Source organism: Triplophysa rosa, linkage group LG15 (genome assembly GCF_024868665.1).
Source record: "Triplophysa rosa linkage group LG15, Trosa_1v2, whole genome shotgun sequence".
NCBI lineage: Eukaryota > Metazoa > Chordata > Actinopteri > Cypriniformes > Nemacheilidae > Triplophysa > Triplophysa rosa.
Genome location: NC_079904.1, coordinates 12333864 through 12351173, shown reverse-complemented (window position 1 = coordinate 12351173; position 17310 = coordinate 12333864). Strand labels below are relative to the sequence as shown.

Below are 17310 nucleotides of genomic sequence, written 5' to 3'. Positions count from 1 at the left end.
AAATAGAACTGTAAGTAAACTTGTAAAACTATAACAAAATAATCCAAAAAAAACACAAATGAATGAGAACATAATATAAACAATTAGAAATGTTGTTATATATTATTGTTATTGAAAAAAGCAATTGTTAGTATAAAAGAGTATTGTTATTAAAAATAATTGTGAAAGAGAACTTTAGAAAATAAGAAACAAATTTATAACAAAACAAAGTAACACAAAATGCATTTTTTCATATTATTTGTTTTATTGAAATATTTTTATTTTTTACATGACAATAAAACACAAAGATTTTAAGATTTCGTATTTGAAGAAAAAAGTATTTAACAGTTGAACATTGTTCATTTAACAAATTATAAACACCTAGACTGTGTACCATACTGTGCAGGTGTGCAGTTATAACAACTAATGGACTTGCAAATAAAAATTCAAGACATTTGTTCAATATGAATATTTTCTTAACCGCTCCAAACAATAAACATCAACCCTTTAAGCAATCTAAAATACTAGTATTAGTGATAGCAAAATTTGGGCTGCTATATGATTTCTTTAAAACACTCATCATGAGACCCGTTGGGTCTTGGACTCATTGACCCCCGTCACTTAAACCCGTTGACTGTAATTTAAGGTCACGGCAGTTGACCGCAGGACAGAGCTAAAGGCTCATAAATCTGTCTATACCTAATGGTGGGTGGACCAGTTCCTATCAGCTAACTGATAAATCCAGCATGACTCCGACCGGCTCGCCATTTATTAACTGTATAGAATATGTATCAAACATTCTAGCTTTTGAGGTCTGTGGTTATGACTATGGCACTATCAGGCTAAGAAACTGTAATTCTGCCCTGTGCACACCCATGTCAAGCTTCTCACCTCAGGCGAAGCAAAGCAGCATTCCATACGTCAAACTCAACTATACGGCTGTGAATTCTGAAACACCATGTTTAATCCTTTCCATTCGGCAAGTCAGACAGAGTGCAACATAATTTTCTTCGACCTCAACCTTTACCTCACTCTTATGTTTACTAAAAGTATTCGGCAAAAATATGTAAAATGTGCCGTTTTGGGTGTATACGTGCTTGTCGCTAACCTTTGTTGGTAAATGACGCACGGTTGATTCGCCCCTTAATAGAGGCAAAACACCACAAAAACATCTATGATAAAAAGAAAGTAAAAACATCTAACATTTTCTGCAAGCCACACTGCTAGAGCTCAGCCAATGAGAAGTTCGTGCCAGGCGGCGTAAAGCCACCACCGGTATAAAATGTTGATTTGGTAAAGGCACACCGATTTACTGTATATTCAAGACAGGAAGTGGTCACACCGCCCCTGCTGCTCCACGCCCTCCTCTTACCCCTCCCCCTCACCACCTGTGCAAGTCTCACCGGATGCACACACTCTTACACACCTCCAGCTGCAAAGAGTAAAACCACATATCATACTTGTTTATATTCATTCACACCCCAGTGCCCCACAAATCATTAAATTCATACAAAAACCATAAAACGTACAAAAACGTAAATTGGTTCTCGATACTTCAACTGGTTTCTGAAGAGTCTGAAGTGGTCCGTGAGGGAGTTAGGCGTCAATGACATAATGAAAAATAAGACCAAGAAATACAATAATTATAATTGGAAAAAAACATTGACATTAAATTAATTAACCGATTAACAGCTTGTGTTAACATTGGTTTACGATAAAGCATTTCTGTTGTCTTGCTTCAATAACACCTGTTATGCACTAGTGTAAAGAAGCAGGACCATAGTACGAAAAATTGCTTTATAAATTTCTTTGTTCTGTTGAACACAAAAGAAGATATTTTCAAGAAAGTAAGAAAAAAACAGTTCTGGGGCACTTTTGACTACCATTGTATTTTTCCCACTACGGTGGTCAATGGTGGCCAAGAACTGTTTGGTTACAAGCATTCTTCCAAATATCTTTCTCTGTGTTCATCAGAACAAAGACATTTATACAGATTTGGAACAACTCGAGGGTGAGTAAATAAAGACAGAATTTTTATGTTGGGTGAACTGTTCCTTTAAGGCAATTTAAAGCTTCAATCCCTAAATTTTGCCTATACATAACCATCTCTGTTCGAAACATAAAATTGCAAGTTAGTTTGTGTACTTACCTTTGCTATATTTTATGCTATATATTATTGTTATCAGAAAGAGAGCTTCAAAAAGCCTTTTTACAAGGAGAACTTTAGCAAATAAGAAACAATTTTATTACAAAACAATACAACACAAAGTGCATTCTTCTATTAATTTGTGTCATCATTATTTGTTATTAAACTCAAATCTTTTTTTACATGATAAAAACGCAGATGATGGATTTGCAACACAAAAACGCAGAACTATATAAATATTTTCTAAACCAGTTTATAAATATTTATCAGTCAGATTAAAAACTTACACCATGTAAATTAAATGTAAAGGGATAGTTCACCCAAAAATGAAAATTGTGTCATCATTTTTCTTCTGCAGAACACAAGTGTTTTAGTAAATAATGGCAGAATTTTCATTTTTGGGTAAACTATCCATTCATAAGAGTAAATACTTTGCAATAGCTGCTGACCGTTTTCCTCTAGATTTGCAGTGTTGGTGGTCAACCCCTGATCTACAACAACACACTTTACATGACTATGGGATATTCAGAATATTTCCTCATGCACCTGTTAGTGTTCACACACAAAAAATGTCAAATTATAAACATATGTGGCAATACCTTGCTGCACAGCTACCAATGCATCCATCACTCTCGTGTAATGTGTTAAACACCTCTGATTTGTTTATGCTGACCTCTAGTCTGCTGAAGCAGTATTACTTATTCATGTTTATTCATACATGCATTCATCATCCACACACGTTACTAATAGACTGCGGTGTAGAACAGCCTCCGCGCGCACACACAATGGGAATGTTTTGTTCTCCTCTGAAGTGCAAAGCAATACAAATCAATCCGTCCGGGAGGAATTCTGACATTTGCCAGAGCTGGCGTTGTTTCTGCTGAGTCGCTCTGGCAAACGGAAAACAACACACATCAGAAAGTGGTCAACCTTGCTGCCAACCTAACACCCACCCATCCTACTCTCACTTCTTGCCCCTTACACTTTCTCTTGCTATCTCGGTGTAAAACAATGACCTCACCCACTTACCAGGAATCCGCTGATTGTTTAAAATACCTTCCACTCTTGTGGACTCAAGTCACTTTTTCCCATCGACCGAGAGCAGAGAGAAGTCAGAAAAAAATGGAAGGGAAACAAAATGACCTTGACAGGAAGTTAAGTATCAAGCTCGATACGCAGTTCATTCAAGCACTTAGTTTACTTTTTTTGTGCACACACTGCACAGGCTCCTTGCAATTTAATACAAAGTAACGGAGAGCGAGACAGAGAGAAACGTTCACATTTTTCTGCAAGTTATTGTTGGCTAGAATTCATAAAATCCTGAAACGAAACAAGTTGCCAAGAAAGTTTAGAGAGAATTGTTTTTTTCATTCGCCTCAAAAACCATTTCTCTGATGAACTGTGTGGATCGGAGACTTTGACAGCATACCCGTGGTATGTTCACCTGGGATGAGCCTCGACAGCATCCAATGACGCACTTCCAGACCGAAGAATAAAAAAACGTCCACCTGTATCAATCCTACTACCACTGGCATGGATACCCAGACGGGCATTTTATATCATTCTAAAAACTGTTTAAGGGTGGGCTGTATTCTTGTGTGGGGAGGGAAAATGCCATTTACAGCAACATTTTCCCCCAGAATGCTGTCATTTTCATATATGCTAAAATATGCAGGCGGGTACTCGTCAATGTGACAGATGGAATAAAGGGGAAAAGAAGAAAACCAACAAAAATGCATTTTCCACCTGTGCAGTACATGTGTATGTGCTTTAGTAAGTTGTGTGGTGTGTAGTTTATATTTAGACTAGGCATCAATATTGACACAGCACACTGCATATGACTCACTCGTACCGACGCAGGCCGATGACACTCCTGCCCCACCTCCAGGTTTCCTTGGTGCTATTGTGGTATGAAACCATGTTTATTTGTGTGTCAGATGCAGTCACCAACACTGCATTTGATACAATGCGGTTGGTGACGTGTGCATATATGGTCATATACATACATACAGTATATAACTCAAATACATTTTTGAGCGTGTGTGTGTGTAAGAGCCTGAGGCTGTGCCTGGCCCACATTCACTTCAGAATGGCTGTTTGCAGGCTGTATAGGACACTCCTGCCTGCTTGACTCAAGTCACTCATTTCTTGTGTGTAGAGAGAGAGAGAGAGAGAGAATAAGAATGAAGCTTAAAGTTGGAATACACTTCAAGACTTTTAAAATCTGAACAGTTTTTAAAAAAACTAGACATCATACCCTTGCAGACTTTTTGAACGTTTGCATACAAAGCAATACATGATAAAATCTGCAGACTGGCGCAGACTGAAAATCTGGGCAAAAATCTGAGCAAAAGTCTTGTAGTGTATTCCAGCCATAAGGCTTCGGAGCACTCGAGCATTGATTGGAGATTTCAGCCCACAGCAGCATATCACTGCATAAATAATTCAGTTTAAATGAAAATTCATTTATTCACCCTCATGTCATTCCAAACCTGTATGCCTTTTTCCTGCAAAACACAAAAGATAATATCTTTAAGAACGCCGACAACCAAACAACATTAGATGGACCTAACTTCTTCAAAGCGAGCCGCCTGTTGGAACAATCTGCTCTATTGTTAGTGAGTCAGCACACAGTAAGCCTTGGACCTAACTGCTATATTGAAGCGGGACAGACTGAGTCAGCCTCGTTTCGGTCCAAAGCTTCTATTGGTTAAACTCCTACTCTTAAGAACGCACGGGAGATAAGGAGAGATATGTCTGACACATGGGGAATGTGAGAATGAATGAGTTGCAGACTTTGAGTGAAGAACGGTTACATGAATGAGTGTGAAGAAGGGAAATGAGTGGGTCCGAGCAGTGAAGTGAAAGATGGAAAGGGAGCGACAGTGCTCTCCAGCACTCCAGCGCTTCTCCAGTTGCATGGCACATGTGACTCAGCAGCTGCAAGCATGAATATTCTGACAGGGATGACAGCTCCAAATTTAACACACACACAAAAACAAACAGGGAAGCACTTCTACAGAAGTCTCCAGGAAGCGATTTATACGTATTTGGGCAGTTTTTGAGTATATGTACAAAGATTCAAAAAACAGACTTGTAAACTGAAACAGCACAGTTTCACAATGTCACAGAAACAGAACTAAGAAATGACTACAGTTGATGTGTTTAACCAATTACAACAGCAAATGAGTAAACTATGTTATCATCAAGATCTAAAAACTGCAACATCTGAAACTGCATTTTGCACCTAATACAGGTGTGGCAAGCTTTCAATCGACACACTGCCACAATATTCATTTCAGAAACATTTGGGCAATCCCATCTAAACGTCAAGCTTAAAAAGTTTACCAAAGGATTTTACCATACTGATAGGTCAGATGTCAATATTTGCTCGATTAAATACACACGTGAAGTAGCATCGTTTTTCATAGTCACGTAAGTGAATTGTCATATCCATAACAAAATGGTCACATCCATACCAGTACATATTCCTCATATATGGGCAAATGAAAATTAAAATAACAATTTTATGGTCTATGAAGAGTCATCCCTTCTCCATTTGTTGAGTATTATTGTGTCTGGTTTGTACGTTATAATTCACGGAAATCCTACGAAGTATGTCGTCTCTCAAAAACGTGCTTTTTTTTGTCACATCCATAACGTATGAATTTCTCTCTTTTTGATAATAGAAAACTGGTGCATAGACTGCTATTTTTCTGATGTCTGGACTCTATCATCAGGGGTTTAGTAAAATATGAATAGATGGTTCAATATATTGGTAATAAATACCTTCTCAGTGAATTCATATTTCAAGTTTTGACTGACAATGTCATATCCGTAACCCTGGAATTGCCCATTTGGAAACAAAATGACTTGGACAATATAAAATAATTATTCAACGCTGTATTTTTCAGTCTCAGAACAACTCGCTTGGAACAGAGCAGAACAAGAGAAGTTTACTATGTGTGAGAAAGTCTCACATACTACCAAAAATCCAACATAAACACACACACATCCAATACTAACTAATCCCTCAATTCAACTTAAAACCAAACTCTCACCAAGAAAGTTTAAAAATCAAAGATGTGAACTAGGCGTTAATTGTATTAATTCAACGCCAAGCATAGCCCTTCAAGTGGAAATCTCCTTCAGCGCGCTGCTGTGGGGTCGAGAGACTTTTGACTGTTACGGAATTCCTGGTGTGGTTTTAATGGGCTTCCATTGAGTCGAACGCTTCCACTATTCCACCCATAAACTTCCTGCTCGTTTGCGCTTGTTGTTTTTAACTGGAGCTCAATTCGGGCCAGATGTGGACCAGTCTGCCAATCTTTTTTATTTATTTGTTTATTTGTGCTTTTAACACGGTTTATAAGATATTGGATGACTGGATGCAGGGGAGAGAGCCTGAAGTTCCAGTCGAGCAGAAAACGTGGAACAAACTGTTCAAAATACCAAGCTGCACGACGGAAAGGTCAAAAGATATTGCACGGGTGAACAGATTTATCTCTTGACTGCGGTAACGACACGGGTAGACGATCCCCCAAAAATTGCTGACAAAACAGTCCAATCAGGATTTCGCCTGTGGCTACAGCCAGAGTGATTTGTCTTGGCACAACCACAGATGGGTGAACACACAGAGAGATTCCTTCCGCTGTTCCAAAGGCTGCTGGTTTGTGCGCTATTAGTGATCCTGTCACACACTGACGGATGATGCCAATCACTGCCACCCAAAATGCCATACGTGAATAGAACAAGCTCTGACTAAACTTCAATGGCTCAGCTTTCTCATTCTCTCTCTTTACTTTTTTTCCTCTCAGAGGCTGGAACTCGGTCAAACATGCCTTAGTGCTGACGTGGGATGGCTATGGGAACATGTTTTCATAGCCAGGGCTCTTATTCTCCCTGCAAACTGCTTTACTTTGCTTGGTTCATTTAAACAGACAGGATAATGCTAAAACTTGTGGAAAAAACTACGGCTCCCACAGGTGATCCCCTTCTTCACTATATGATGCATGGGTGTTTAAAATACACTTAATCACATATCAGTCAGTCATTAGGGAGTGATGAAATCACTGTTTATTTTCCTACTCTAAAGTTACCCGACGCTATCAGTAAACTAAGCAACAATGAGCTAGGCTGTTTAGAAATGTTATTGTCTGTCAGTCCACGAATTATTAGCACGGGGAATACTTGGACAAAAAAACTTGCTTACTTTGTCTTGAACGGAAAAATATTGTTATAAAATATTTATATAATGGGAAAAAATCCTTTAAAAATAATAATTGATTTTCACACACACACTTTTTTTCCAAGTCAAATATTATGAATGACTAATCAATTCTTCCATAATGGGTTCGACTTATCAATTGTGAGCAAATAAGCAAATTCCTAAGACAAAGACATGAGCGCACAGAAGATGCTGAGGGTGGAATATCACCAATGGAGGCAGAAATTAATGAAGCTGGTAATTGAGCTGCATTATGCAGACTAACAGGATCAGACAGACTCATCCTCGCCACATTATCTTTCATCACTGTGCTGACAAGGCTTTTTGCACAGCTGCCTGGAAGAAAACGTGCATCTAATAAAAATCTTTATAGTCTTACATCATAGATGACGAAATGGGTTTTCTGTGCGGTCCGGGATAGTCCAAGTCCACCGATATTTTTTGTAAAAACATGGTTCAGGTAAATGACGTCACATGCGATGCAACACAAGTAGGGCTATTTGTTACATTCACAAATGCTCAGTTTACTAATTACCTGTTTTAACCTGTTAATAACAAATATACGAAGGATTGTATGGAGCTTAGACGCACGAGACTGTAAAAAACAATGACGACATAGCTTAAGCGCGCGTATTTAAAATCGATTTATAAAACTGAATTCGGATTCATTACAGCTAATATAGCGGCTTTCGAATGGTATTCTACACTTGAACGCAGGTGAGGGGGGTTAGAGATTTATAAAAGGACAAGTGATTTTATTAACAGGTGAGTATTCAAAATACAGCGTTATTCATTTCAAAGTGCTTTACTAGACGTAGTTGGTTAAACAATTAAGTCTGTAGCTTATTTAAGGCAAACAGTCTGGATGGTTCACTAGCGTTTGCAGACAAAGGAATACAGGCGCAGCTTAAACTGCTGTATCACCTCATTTCATATGCCCTGATAACATATTCACCCGATTCATTCACGCGCTTGTCAACAACCGACATTTATAAATTTCTTCACTTAGATTCTGCGCTGAAAGATCCAACAAAACAATCGATACGTGGCGTTTTATGTCGAGATGTGAACGTTTACGCGAGGTGGTTTAAGCGGGAAATAATACACGAATGACACGATTTGATCTGGCAAAAAAACCCGCCAAGTCATTCAAAGCAAGTTCAAACCCATCAACATAACATTATAACAACGAGCGCTCACAAATCAGCGGTTACACTTGAAAAGCAGCCTTTATTTACGGACATCTACAATAACAGAAGGGTGAGTGTCGCGTTGCATGCGCGAGTGATCAAGCCCACGCGCATAACATCTACCTCTGCTGTGATCCATTACACAAGTCACATTCTTTAATGCGGAACTGAACGTCGTAATGCGAAACACCTGCACAATTGAGGGAAAGTTCATTGGCGTTACGCACACCGGAGATCCAGCATTCCAGCGCGTTCAAAAAAGGGACCCTCGCTCCTTTAAATGGTAGTCTCGGCCGATCGAGACGTTGCATTGGCTGCTGAGCCAAAAAAGGCTCACGGTCCCTTACACAGCAAATATTCTGCTGATTTTATGGGAATTAATGAGAGCGTGTAATGTAATGGCCGTGGCGCGCACCAGAGATGCGCTGCGCGGAACAAAGAGAGCTTGCTTCCCATTTTTACAACCCACTGCAGTAGCCTAAGCACATTTTCTTAACAGCCCTGTGTTTTGCTCTACGAAACAAAGATGAGCTGACAGTGACATACTGCCCTTATTCTATAAAATCCCTATTAATAATTGTGCACAACGATGGTCTTAAAACAACAAGTAACAGCCATAAATGTCAAACAATGCACTGGTAGTTGACAGTTAGACACATTACTCCCACTGCAATGAAAAACAACAGACTTCAAGTTATCCATTCATTAGGAAGAAAAAAGGACGGAGGCGGGAATCTACAATGGGGGTCTCCGTCATTGTTATGTTCCCCCGCCTTGATCGGTCAAGGCCGAGTGACAACTTCTTTTCTTTACGCGAAAACAAGAGCCATGCCTGACCCCTCCTCCCCCCGGGATCGCAATGCATCCCACTACTACCGGAGCGCTGCTCGCTTTTGTCAGTGCTGCACAACAGGATGTGGCAACCTTACGTTACCGTTTAAAAGGGAGTGTGTTCACGCTGTTAAAGTAAACCCTACCATGCATGCACGCTCGTTTCCCCCTCTCTTCCGACTGTATATTTTGACACGACCCGAGCTTTAAAACAGCCCCCCCGCCCCAAACGCACAAGTTTACAGCGTCCTTTCCCTTTATGACAGAACGTCTATTTTATAACAGCTCTCATGCAAGAAACACAGATGACGCATCGAAATGACAAAATAATCATGCAACTCACCTTCAGACTTTAGTTTTCCTTGTAATCCAGCCCTTTTGTCCGTTTACCAAATTTTTCACATGATGACTTCCTTGCAGACTCCTAAAGCCCCCGGGCTGCAGGGAGATCCCGTTTTGCGGCTCGCTTTTTAAAGATTTTTTTTCTGAACGAGAGAAAAAAAACAAGTTCGTGGTGCTAAAACAGTTGTTTTTCTTCGGCAGATGTGTGTTTGTGTGTGGTGATCTGTGCAGCGTGCTGCTTCGTCTCTGTTTGTTACACTCGAATGAAACGCCTCCTCTCAATCGCTACATTGTTGACATTCGCGAGCTGACGTCACCTTGTCCCTCATTCACAACATAGCGCGCTGCGCATTGTGCTGCTGCCTCCAGCGGCAAGGCACCTTACTCCAAATATGCTCGGAGTCGTGCTTCGCGAATTAGAGTAGCGGGTGAGATGTGCAAAACAGTCGGTGAGTGTGCTGTGTTCTGTTTCACGAGTACTGTCTGATCCCATAGAGTACCACGTGACTGATAAGAAAGACACAGAAAATGTGCGTCTGTGAAAACCCAGGTAAAGCAATTTTTTGTGATTTACTGTTTTCTACTTAAAATCATCCTATACAATGTAAAGAACAATCTGTGAAAATATAACATTGATGTCTTTAATATCGACCGAGTAAGACCATGACAATTTTGAAATCAGAGTGAAATTAATGGTTGAAATTGGACATATTAAAATATTGAACAATGTTTTCTAAGATGTTATCATGGTTGATTTTACTCAGTTTTATAAAGCATTTCATAACTACTTGTCTGCATTTTATTGATATAGTTTCAGAAAAAGATCAATTATTAATTTTACATATAGTTGTAAAAATATAATATAATCAATTAAAAGGGATACTTCACCCAAAAATGACAATTCTGTCATCATTTACTCACCTTCGAGTTTGTTCTGATGAACACAGAGAAACATATTTGGAAGAATGCTTATAACCAGACCGATTTTGCCCCCCCCATTGACTACCATATAGGAAAAAATACAACGGTAGTCAAAAGTGCCCCAGAACTGTTTGCTGTCCTACAATTCTTCAAAATGTCTTCTTTTGTGTTCAAAAGAACAAAAAAATGATAAAGTAATTTTTCCTACTACAGGAGTCAATGGGGGGCAAGATCTGTTTGGTTAAAAGCATTCTTCCAAATATCTTTCTCTGTGTTCATCAGAACAAAGACATTTATACAGATTTGGAACAACTCTAAGGTGAGTAAATAATGACAGAATTTTCCTTTTTGGGTGAAGTATCCCTTTAAAACAAGGTTCTAACTTCTAATATATAACTGATGTTAATGTTGCAATAATGACAAACAATTGTGTGTGTGTAGCCTATATATAGTATATATATATATATATATATATTCTGTACATACACACATACATACATACATATATATATACTGTATATATATATATATATATACAGTATATATATATACTTGTATATATATATATATATATATAAACATCTAGGTATTTGAAGGTCTGGTGCTCAGAAGACTTAAAGTAAGCATCAAAATGAAACTCTAAAGCACAGAGATCAAGCAGCCTACCTAGGGAACACAGCTCATAATACAAGCACGCTTTATTCCACACCATCCTACTTACAGTACACTTACTAACCTGAAAAGAGCTTCCGCAAAAAATATTCTAATTCAAAATGTACTAGCGTTCTTGCCCCAGGGGAGAATGCATGTAATTATGAATTATCTAGCTGCCACAGACATTTTCCCTTTTTTTATACAATTCAGAGCCTTCGCATTTGTGTGGGATTCTGTGAACAAGAAATGGTCCAGCAGAGTCACGGTAACGCTGGATGTAGAAAATAACTAGAAAATAATTGAACAAACAAATCACACCAGCTGTGACTAATTTACACCCATGAAATAACCAAAGAGAGAGATTTCTAACACAGTCAAGGAAATATTCCTTATTATTGAACCAATTATTTTTATCATTCCACCCACCGAAAACCACACTCCCTGCTCTTATTTGAAATTTATGTAGTGATTGTAGAGATTATTTTAATCTCCGATGTGATGTGTTTCCAAATTATGCAGACACACTTCTTTGGATCTTCTTCGATTGTCTTGTTATGGTAAGTTCAGAACTCTCCAGTTACTCATTGCCTGTGAGCAAAAGATACTTTCATTTATGACCAAATGTACACATGTATAAGGAGTTCAAGGGGCATTCCTGGACTCATTGACCTCTTCCTGGGGTCTTCTGTCACTTTGTTGCAGGAGTGACAGTGATTTAGGGCAGGTCATAGTCATCCAAGTTCTGATTACCTACAAACAGTCTGGTAGACAGACAGACAGATAGAGATCAGGTGGACTTTGCAGTTTGGACAGGATTTCTTATTTTACAGACTAACCTATAGAAGTAAGAGAACATGCACCCGGTTCAGCTTTAATAAACAAAAAGGCACCTTCCCTTGCTCTGTAACTATCACGTCAACACATTGTCAAATCTATCTAAGGCTCAAATCGGGTGCTTGCGAAATGAATTTCTCTGTTCTTGTCTCCATGAGAAAAATACTGGACAAGTACTAGCATGCATACAGTATGTGCATACATGTATTTATTTACATATACTTTATTTGGAACAGCCACCTTGGAAACTAGAGAAAATTTTAGGCACCAAAAAACTAAAGGTTTGTTTATAATATCACAATTAGAAATTATTAAGCAATTACCTCTATTATTTCTATTAAGTAAATGAAAGGAATGTTTGGTGAGTTCACTCTTAAAATCTTTCGTCCTTGGTAATATACAGTCTATATGGTTACAAACTCTCTCTCTGCTGCCCTATACTTGTATTCTGAATGTGATAGAAAAAAAACACAATAAAGAAAATTAGAGATGAATTTGACTGATAACATAATTTCTTTTTTTCTTTTCAAAAACATTTCGATAGATATTGCAATAATATTGTTATTGTGAATTCTTTTGGTCATGATAATCATCTAGTGAAAATCAGATATTGTGACAGCTCAACATTGTATAAATAGTTCTGCCAAAAACAATGTCGTGTCAGTAGGAAATCAGTTTATATTTCCAAACATTCCTTTTGCCAATTATTGTGATAATTCAGTGAGATTTTTGTATGCACAGGGTGTCTGACAACAGCTTATATCTGGTCTCACCATCATCGACAAAAAAGAGAAATTCTGAGAAGAACTGTGGCAATGTCTCCAAGACGCTTGAAGAACCAATATGTGTGAGTTTTATATTATTTACCACATAATATAATATAACACATTTTAGAGTTATTTACAGTTATTTTTATAGCCTATCCTGAACACGATCAGTTTCAAAACTGCAAATATGAAATTGCTAAATACATTTTTTTATTGTGCAGGTTCAAGTTCAGCGCAGTCTCAGACGACATGTCAAATCCCGCAAGCTGCCGAAAGGTATGAGTCATAACAGAAAGGACTGCACATCAGTCGGTCACACTTGATGACTCATTTCGGAGGAGATTAATTGACATTGCGGTCGCAGCACTGCAACGCGGTGCCAACATCTCTATATTGGCTTGCTAAATTGCAAGACAAGCCCCAACAGAGGTGCAAAGACGTAAACTCAGGCACATACTCAGAGGGCAGCCAACACTGCAGTTCAAGCCAAATGCTTAGATTACGTCAATAGCAGCTTCTAATGCAGAGCCTCGGGGAGAGACCTAACCGCCATTCACAACACAGACACCACACAGATACTAACAACGGCTCAGGTTACCTGCAGGAGAGGTAACGTTTCCCCCAGAGAACACTGTGCACCTCTGCATACTGAGGACATAGACTTTTATCCACACTTTCTCTTTCTCTCTCATACATACACACAGAGGTTTTGAGAATACTAAACACAACAACACACACAATTGGAGAAATATGACAACAAGTATACAATTAAAAAAGAATTGCACTTTGTATAGCACCCATATTCGCACAAACAAGAGAGATGTTCATTAGACTCCATTATGAACAATTAACACTTGTTAACCTCTGAATTCCCTTTAAATACGGTGTGGACGTTTTAAACCTGCCTATAAAAAGCTGTTGTTTAAGGAAGCATCTTCAGACATTCAGACAAAAGAATGTTGATATTTCACAGCTGTACATTTCTGAGCTGATGTAAATGTGGGTGTATATGCACATATCTATGTGTGTGTGTGTGTGTGTGTGTGTGGGTGGTTTCAAACCAGAGCCAAACCAATAGTTTTTCTTTTGGCTGGTATTTCTTGATCATCTTGCACTGAAAGCAAAGCAGCCGAACGAAAACAGATTTGTGTTTACTGCAGACTAATGGGTGTGAAAACCAAGCGTGTAAGGAAATGAAATTTAGAACAGATTTATCCCTGAATCATAATCAAACTCATCCAAAATGTTTTCAGTGGTATTAATTGTTGTTGGAATAAAGGGACAGTTCAACCAAAAATCTGTCATTATTAATTACACTCATGTCGTTTAAAACCTGTATATGACTCTTTATTTCTGTGAAACACAAAAGAAGATATTTTGAGAAATGTCTCGGAGGGTTTGCGTCCATATAATGGTAGTCAATGGGGGCCTAAGTCGTTAGGTTGCCATGTTCTTTTACCATCATCTTTTGTGTTCTGCAGACGAAAGTCAGTCATACAGGTTTGAAATAACATGAGGATCAGTGAATGATGTAAGAATTTTTATTTTGGGGTAAAATATCCATTTAACAACTTAGATTTGCCTTCTTAACGGCAAACAATCTCTGTGTGAAATCCCGCCTCTGCGTATGCGTGCACGTCTATTAAACACACCATCTATAATTGATGAGTTAGCACACGAGAAACCACAGGAATTAGTGCTGATGCTGAAACAAAACATGAAAACATCTCACCACACAGGCACGTGGTATTTCTATATAAAGGTGTATAAACCCGCTGTAGCGTTTATAGATCGTGCACTCAATCGCGAATGAATAAAAATGATCAAAGCTTCTTTATAGCAAAATTGTTTTTTAGGGGCCCTTGAGAATGCATAAGTGCATAAATTACCATCCCGTTACAACTGAGCATGCGTTCATACTATCATCTTCCTCCATGTGATCTGCTCTTGTACTAACTGTCCATGTGCATTTTATTAAAAGGATGAAATCCAGTCCGTCCAGACTCCCTAGTGATATTTCTATAGGTGAGCTGCTTCAGCGTGCTCTCTGGTTAATTTCAAAGGCGGGCTCCGGCAGAGAATAATAAACAGGTTGCGCGTGATGACTCATCAGTTTCGAAGAGGTGAGGATGTCGTGTTGAAGCACTTATCACTCCACAAACTCAAAGCCATTACCTTTCCACCCACGCAACGGCACCCACGATCAGAACAATAGATAGTCTTTCTCATGCTTTCACACAGTTACATCCTTCTGTCATAAACATGTTTCGCACTCCATCACTCTCACTCGCTTCTTTTCTTTGCGTTTAAAGGAATAGTAGCCTACAGAAAATGAAAATACTGTTATTTACTTAAAGGGACGGTTCACCCCCCAAAAAAACAATTCTGTCATAATTTACTCACTCTCGAGTTGTTCTTTGCTCTGATGTACACAGAGAAAGATATTTGGAAGAATGCTTGTAACCAAACAGTTTTTGGCCACCATTGACTACCATAGTCGGAAAAAATACAATGGTAGTAAAAAGTGCCCCAGAACGTTTGCTTTCCTACATTCTTCAAAATATCTTCTTTTGTGTTCAACAGAACAAAGAAATGTATAAAGCAATTTTTCCTACTATGGTAGTCAATGGTGGCCAAGAACTGTTTGGTTACAAGCATTCTTCCAAATATCTTCATGAAAACAAAAAAATCTATACAGATTTGGAACAACTTGATTTTTGCGTGATTCATACGGATTACTTTTATGATGATTGTATGGTTCTTTCTGGATCTTGACGGCACTTGGTCTCCATTTACTTTTATTTTAATCATTCTTATAGAGAGCAGCTTAAAAACACATTTTTAGACTAAAATAATCTCTTTATCACAATATTTCTCTGCATCCAACATATTGCTTTTATTGCCTTTGTTACTCTTTGTTCAAAGTGCCTTTTGCAAGCTGGAGGTAATACCCTCAAGGTCACATCACGCATGTGCTACATTTAGCGAATGGCATCACCAGTTATACAAAGTAAGACCAAATACACCAGTCTCCCCTCTAAACTGATGGTCATATTTGAAATTGATGTTACTTTATGCTCGGTAATAAGCCACAGACTCCTAAACAGTGAGAGGACTTACAGTTTCAGCCACAGCTGCAGCGTGTAAGAACGACGCTGTTAAAATAAGACCCGCAGCTTACAGCATGTGCTGATGAGTCAGAGAAGACTGAGTCTTCACATCACCGGAGATAAATCATTTATATTGTAACAAGTGTAAAAACATGTACTCATTTACTTGTATCACAATGCATTAGGGACAATCTTCACATTAAGATTTTTTATGTTCTTTATTCTTGGAGGAAAAATAAACCAAACACCTCAGACCGGAGCGCCAGCAGCCGTAAGATCTCTTTGTCTCCTCTGAAGCATCACACGCATGTGAAGAATCGCCCACAGCCACATTTCAAAAGAACCGGCCGGGGAATCATTCTGATTAATGAAAGAACGTATCTGGAACACTGTGGAATTTATAGACTGATATACAGATATTATGACCCAAATTCTGGCCATTACTAAAAACTGCAACCACCTCTACCATTCATAGCCTATTTCCAGGCAGTTACCATGGTTACAGGGAGATTGGGGGAGGAGAGAAAAGGAGAAATCTAATGCACATTCCAGACTAACTTTTTCTCATAAAAAGAGAGAAAAAGAGAGAATAATGTTTCAATTTGTAAGCATTTGAAGGAATTCTGTTGTGTTGACAGAATGTGCAAAACAAAACAAAGCTGCACTATTCTGCCTGGGGACTGCATCACATTTGATGTTATTACATCAGCTTCTGATTCACAGATTTTATTCTCAAACTACATCCTAGTGAACAGGGTTATAGAAATGTCACGACAGCCTCACAGTTTTTGTAACGTGTAACCCTTCCCGGTGACCTCATCCACGCCCAGGGTCACTATGGTCATCCAAAACCACCCAGTCTGTTTCTTATTTCCACACAAAAACCCCCACCAGGATAATAGCATCCGGCAGTTCCAAAACAATACCTTCAGTCCCTTCCCAACCTTATGAACACTTAACACTATAGCCAAAGAAGCCACAGCACACAATTCCCACCCAAAGGGGAAAGAAGTGAAATCATGTGTACTGAATGGGTTCAAGTCAAGTCTCTACGTTTGGATGTCAACTTCAAGCATATGGCGTGACTGTACGGTATAAAAAATATTGAATCCTATTGTCAAAATGCTTTTTTTGTAATTTAATACACAGCATTTACATAATTGATCAATTTATTTTATATTCATGAAATATATTTATATAGCAGAAATGCTTATCTTAATTCTTTACTACCTCGGGTTAGGAAATTAAGTCAGTTATTGAGTGCACACATATTGCATGCTGTTGAGTCATTTTGCTGGTCTTTTGTATG

The 17310-nt window shown here is 38.5% G+C and overlaps 1 protein-coding gene and 1 long non-coding RNA gene across 2 annotated transcripts in view; one reads left to right on the top strand and one right to left on the bottom strand.

Moving 5' to 3' along the window:
• The window catches only part of bach2b (BTB and CNC homology 1, basic leucine zipper transcription factor 2b), an 86571-nt gene extending 76587 nt beyond the window's left edge, over window positions 1-9984 (bottom strand). The window contains exon 1 of the mRNA XM_057352655.1: window positions 9717-9984. The gene's annotated coding sequence lies outside the window, so the exon portion shown is untranslated. The remainder of the gene's footprint in view (window positions 1-9716) is intronic.
• A 170-nt stretch (window positions 9985-10154) lies between these two features.
• Window positions 10155-15211, top strand: LOC130565680 (uncharacterized). Its single transcript, XR_008964402.1, has 3 exons — window positions 10155-10265; window positions 12866-12971; window positions 13113-15211. It is a non-coding gene; the product is annotated as an uncharacterized LOC130565680 (long non-coding RNA).
• Window positions 15212-17310: the final 2099 nt, after the last annotated feature.